At 33.9% G+C, this 6695-nt stretch overlaps 1 protein-coding gene across 1 annotated transcript in view; it reads left to right on the top strand.

Annotated features, from left to right (window-relative positions):
• The window catches only part of LOXHD1 (lipoxygenase homology domains 1), a 185238-nt gene that overhangs the window by 52754 nt on the left and 125789 nt on the right, over positions 1 to 6695 (top strand). The gene's annotated exons all lie outside the window — the stretch shown is intronic.

The raw sequence follows: 6695 nt of genomic DNA on the forward strand, positions 1-6695 counted from the left end.
CTTCCTTCCTTCCTTCCTTCCTTCCTTCCTTCCTTCCTTCCTTCCTTCTCTCTCTTTCTTTCTTTCTTTTCTTTCAACAGTTTCATTTCTGTCGCATATACTATTATGAATTTTGTTTATGTAAACTTGTATTGTGTATAACTGGCAACTCCCTCCCTCCCTCTCTTCCTCCCCTCCTTCCGTTCATTTTTGTCACTCAGGCTGGAGTGCAATGCCATGATCTTGGCTCACTGCAACCTCCACCTCCCAGGTTCAAGCGATTCTCCTGCCTCAGCCTCCTAAGTAGCTGAGATTACAGGCATGAGCCACCATACCCGGCTAACTTTGTATCTTTGGTAGAGTTGGGGTTTCACCATGTTGGCCAGGCTGGTCTCAAACTCCTGACCTCAGGTGATCCGCCCACCTCAGCCTCCCAAAGTGCTGGGATTACAGGCATGAGCCACTGTGTCTGGCTGTAACTGGCAATTTTCACTCAATATTATGTTTTAAAGATTTGTCCAGATGGTAACAGAAGTTGTAGTTCATCCATTTCCCTGCTGCAAAGTATCCCATTGTATGTATGAGTTACAATTTATCTGTCCATTCTTCTGTTGATGGATATTTTGGAATGATTTCTTGATTTTTACTACTATAAGCAATGCTGCCATGAAATTCTTGTACATGTATTTTTGTAGAAGTGTGTAAGAGCTTCTCAGAATGAAAGTGCTAGGTCTCAGGGTAAGTAAGTTTTCAGCTTTATAGGATAATTGTTATTTCCAAAGTATTCTAGATTGTTTTCCAAAGTAGTTGCACCATTTTACTCTCCTGTCAGCCATGTGTAGGAGACATTTTGTTTTATACATTCTTGTAAATACTTGATATTGTCTGAATTTTTAATTTTTATCATTTTGGAGGTTGTAAAATGATCCTGTTGTGGTTTTAATTCTTATTTTTATGGTTAGTACCAAAGTTGAATGTATTTTTAGTTTTTTATTGGCCATTCATGTTTCTTTTTATGTAAAATGTCTGTTTATGTCTTTTACTGATTTTTCTATTGACCAATCTATCTTTAGATTTATTTTTAGGAGTTTTTAAATTTAATCTGAACATTAATCCTTTGTTGATAATGTATGTTCAAATATTTTCTCATAGTTTGTGATGTTCTTTGAGTAAGAGATTTGAAAGTACCTAGTTTATCAATCTTTTCCTTTTTGACTAATGCATTTAGTATTATTGAAAGAAATCTACTTATCTCAAAGCTATGAAGAAATTCTCCTATATCATTTTCTAAAAATTGTTTTAATTTTTCCATTTATTTTTTAAAATACTGGAAATTGAATTTTGCGAGGGAGGAATTCAGTTTTATTTTTTTCATGTAGATATTCAAATATTCCAGCAACATTTATTGAAGGACTTTTAAAACTTGACTAAGGTTAAGAATCACCTGGAATTCTTGTTAGATTCCTAGGCTCTAATTCAGACCTAATGAGTCAGAATTTCCAGGCAATCTGGATATTTAGCCAATGATATAGATAATTCTTTTCAATAAGTAAATTTTGGAAGCACTGATTTACCAAGTAGTAATTCATTTCCCACTGTTCTGAAAAGACATTTCTATCACACATAAAATTCACAAAATGCCTGGCTTATAGTTCTTGTTTCATAAGTTTATTTGACCACATGGCCTAAGACCTACAGTACAATGATGAGTAGTAGGATATCTTCCCTTTGTTTCTGATTTTAAGGGAGCCACTTCTAATGTTTTATTTGGTTGATATTTTTTTTCGACTTTATGGTAGACAGATTAAATTTTTAAAATTCCCTTCTATTTCTCTATTGTAGGGAGTTTTTATGATGAATTGGTGTTAAATTTTATCTAATGCTTTCCAGCACTTAGATAGTTGTATGGTCTTTCTCTTATTCATTAAGTTGGTACACTAATATGACTACATTTTCAAATGGCAAACTATTTGCTTTTTTGTAAGTCAAACATGGAGATAATAGATTGTTTTACATGTTTTTAGAGTTATTAACATTTAATATAGAATTTTTCTGTCTATGTTCCTGAGTAACATTGGCCCCTTATTTCTTTCTTGTACAGTCATGGATTGGTTTTGATTCTAGAAGAAAATAGGAATTATGTTCTTTCCTAAAAAAGGGTGTATAAAATTGCAGTGATATGTTTCCCAAATGTTTGGTTGCAGTCTCTTGCAAAATTATGTAGGGGTGCGTGGTGTGTGTGTGTTTGTATGTGTGTGTGTGTGTGTGTGTAAAATTACAGATTTTAAAAAGCAGGGTTTTTGTTTTATTTTGGTTTTCTTTGCTGGTTATAGGAATATTCAGGCTTTTTATTTCTTATTCAATCTGTTTTAATGAGCTTTTTTAAAGAATTTGTACGGGCTGGGCACGGTGGCTCACGCCTGTAATCCCAGCACTTTGGGAGGCCAAGGCAGGTAGATCACGAGGTCAAGAGATTGAGACCATCCTGGCCAACATGGTGAAACCCCATCTCTACTAAAAATACAAAAATTAGCTGGGCATGGTGGCATGCACCTGTAGTCCCAGCTACTCAGGAGGCTGAGGCAGGAGAATTGCTTGAACCCAGGAAGCGGAGGTTGCAGTGAGCCGAGGTCTTGCCATTGCATTCCAGCCTGGCTCCCAGCGATGGAGTGAGACTCTGTCTCAAAAAAAAAAAAGAATTTGTGTGTTCATAAGTTATCAAATATACTGGCATAAGTTTATACACATACAATGTTCTCTTATTTTTTAACAACTGATGCATCTTTTATCCTGTGATACAATTATGAACACATTTTTATATATTATTCATCCCTTGTTGCTTTTAAAAATATGACTTTTACAAAAAGTTTATTTAGCTCTTTCAAATAACCAAGTTTTGCTTTGTGTACTCTGTTTTAATTCTATTCTCTGCTTTATTGTCTTCTGTTCTTACCTTTATCTCTGATTTCTCTGGATTTCTTTTGTTGTTCTTTTTCTAAATTCTTAAATTGGATATTTAGCTCATTAATTTTTAGCCTCCTTTTTTTCTCATATAAGCATCTGATACTATCATTTTCTCTCAATGTAATGCTTTAGCTGCATTTTGTATATTTTATAAAATAATTTTATTCAGTTTCATTGTATTGTTTCATTTTTAAAAAGCAGCTTTGTTGAAGAATGATTAACATAAAATAAAATACACACTTTTTTAAAGCATATAGTTCTATGAGTTTTGATAAATGTACACACCTGTGCAAACATGACAAGAATCAATATATAAAATGTTTCTGTCACCCTGAAATGCTTCCTTGTGCTCCTTCACAGCCAATACTCACCACTCTAAGTGACCACTAATCTGACTTTAGTCATTAAAGATTAGTCTTTCTAACATTTAATATAAATGAAATCATTTAGCATGCACTGTGCATGTGTTTGTGTGTATCTGATATTTCACTCAGCATAATGTTTTGGGGATTTGTAATGTTGTTTCATGTATTAATAACTTATTTTCTATTGCTAAGTAATATTCCATTTTTTAGGATATATAACAATTTGTGTATCCATTTAATTGTTGATGAACAGTGAGGTCATTTTCAGTTTAGGGGGTTGCTATGAATAAAGCTGCTATGAATATTCATGTACAAGTTTTGTGTGTACATGTATTTTTAATTTTATTGGATAAATACCTAATAATAGAATTTTTGGATCCATGGTAAATATATACTTTTTAAAAATTCCTTCAAACTATGCAGCAAACCACATTACCATGTGTGTACCTTTGCAACAATCCTGCATGATCTGTACATGTACCCCAGAACCTAAAGTACAATTAAAAAAAAATTCCTCCAGGCCGGGCGCGGTGGCTCACGCCTGTAATCCCAGCACTTTGGGAGGCCGAGGCAGGTGGATCACGAGGTCAAGAGATCGAGACCATCCTGGTCAAAATGGTGAAACCCCGTCTCTACTAAAAATACAAAAAATTAGCTGGGCATGGTGGCGCGTGCCTGTAATCCCAGCTACGCAGGAGGCTGAGGCAGGAGAATTGCCTGAACCAGGAGGCGGAGGTTGCGGTGAGCCGAGTTCGCGCCATTGCACTCCAGCCTGGGTAACAAGAGGAGCGAAACTCCGACTCAAAAAAAAAAAAAAAAAAAAATTCCTCCAAACTGTTTTCAAAGTTGCCACATTGTTTTATATGCCTGGAATTTATATGAGAATTCCAGTTCTTCCGTATCCTCATCATCACTTGGCATTGTCAGTCTTTCTATTTTTAGATATGCTCATGGGTGTGTAAGGGTATCTAATTGTAATTTTAATGTACATTGCTCCTGATGACTAATTATGTTGAACTTTTTTTTAACGTGCTTATTGATCATTTGTACATATTCTTATTCTAGGTGCCTTTGCTTATTTTATATTTTTAAATCTTATTAAACTGTAAGAATTCTTTAAATATTCTCAATACAATTTTTTATTAGATGTATCTATATATCTATACCCCCATCTCTCTCTCTCTCTCTCTGTGTGTGTGTGTGTGTGTGTGTGTTTGTAATCTCCCACTGTATAACTTGCCTTTTCATTTTCTTTTTTTTTTTTTCTTTTTTGAGACAGAATCTTGCAGCCTCCCTAGTAGCTGGGACTACAGTTGTGCGCCACGATGCCCAGCTAATTTTTGCATTTTAATAGAGATGGGGTTTCACTGTGTTGGCCAGGATGGTCTTGATCTCTTGACCTTGTGATCTGCCCGCCTTGGCCTCCCAAATTGCTGGGATTACAGGCATGAGCCATCATGCTCGGCCCTGCCTTTTCATTTACTTAACAATGTTTATTGAAAAGCAGAGGATTTTAATATTGTTGGAAGGCAATTTATCAATTAAAAAAATAACTTGTGCTTGTTTTGGTTCTTATTTATTATTACACTAAAAATTATTTTGTAACTCATTATTTTGTGACTCATTGATTATTTTGAAGTATGGCTTTTAGGTTCCAAATATGTGTTGTTTTATTATTCTTTAAATTTAACATCATTTTATTCAGCAAACACAGTCAAGATAATGCCATTCTACAAAAATGTATTGCAATTTACAGTGCATGTTCAATTTGTGTACTGCCTCAAGAATTGAATTTAAACATTTAATTTTATTTATTAAATTCGGTTTGTTACTTTTGTTATTTGAATCTTGTTTTCTTACTAGCATTTTGTCTGTTTGGTCTATTAATTGCTAATAAATATGTGTTAAAATATCTACGTGTGTGTGTGTGTGTGTGTGTGTGTGTGTGTGTGTGTGATCTCTACCACTATTGAAATATCTACCACTTTAGTGGTACCACAACTAACTAATTTAAAACTAACAATTTTTGCTTTATGTAGTTTAAGTCTATGTTATTAAGCATAGAATTATTATACCCTCCCATCCAATCTGATACTATTTACCTCTGAACTGGCAAATTTAGTCTGCTTACATTTATCGTAATTAATGATATATCTGTTCTGCTTTTACTGTTTCTTTTTTCTTCTTTTAAAATTATTTTGGGTTGACTGTTTTTCCTTATTTCCTTTTTTCCCTTTATAGTGATTTTATTATACATACTTAATATGGGAAACCCTACATTTAGTTGGTATCTCTACTGTTTTTTGGCGAATACAAGGACCTTAGAAGTCTCTAATGGTAATAATTCTTCATGCTATGTTTGCCTAGTATTTTACCTTCATTTTAAATTATTTTAAAATATACACATTAGATATCATTGTTTTATAGAGTTGTTTGTTCAGATTTAGCTACAAGTTTCCCAGTTTGTTTGCTTGTCACTTCTTACATCTGAGACCTTATTTCTGGTGTCAATTTTCTTCTTCTGGAAGAACACCCTTTAGAAGTTCCTTTGGTAAAGGTTTATTGTTGGTAAACTCTGATTTTGTTCATTTGAAAAATGTTTTTTATATCATTCTCATTCTTGAAAAATAATTTTAGGGTACAAAATTCTATGCTGAGTTTTCCTCCCCAATATCTTCTGGCTTCTGTTAGTCTAATCGCCATTATCTGTTTTTTCTATCCTGATGCTCTTAAGATCTTGCTTTTGGTATTCTAATGCTTCTTTTCAATATGTCTACATGTGTATTTATTACTGTTTATCCTGACTGTGACCAAGTGTATGGTAACTATTTCTTAGGTGAAACTATTACTATTTTCTGTGTGGAGCAAAGACAAAGAAGGTAGGTTTCTCTTTGCATATTTTTCCCTACCTACCTTTTGTCTAAAGGAGCAGTCCTTCAAATATTTCTGCTTATTCGGTGTTTCCAGTTTAGATTCTCCATTTTGTAAAGCCCATGGCTAGTCTCCTGCTTCCTCAAGTGGCTATTAATTTCCTGGTCTCTGAGTGCCTAGGATTGTCTTCTTTTGCTTCAGGGCAGCACCAACTTTAGCATTCACATTTGCCAACTCTCTGGGTTTCTGCTTACTCTGAATTTTACTGATTTTTGTGGCTTCTCTGTAACCCCCTGGCAGCTCAGCAATGTATATAAAGGGATACTTCCTGTTGCCTATGTAACATATGGCTATTTTGTGGTGATGAGAGGCTTTTCAGACAACCTAGTTTCTGGATTACCTAGTCCAGAAGCAAACATTTTAAATATATGAATTACACTAATTTTTTAAAAAGAGAATGACAAAGTAGTTTTTTTTTGTTTTTTTTTTTTGTTTTTTTTTTTTTTTTTTTTTTTT

This window comes from Sapajus apella, unplaced genomic scaffold (genome assembly GCF_009761245.1).
Source record: "Sapajus apella isolate SASKATOON/1434 unplaced genomic scaffold, GSC_monkey_1.0 scaffold57, whole genome shotgun sequence".
NCBI lineage: Eukaryota > Metazoa > Chordata > Mammalia > Primates > Cebidae > Sapajus > Sapajus apella.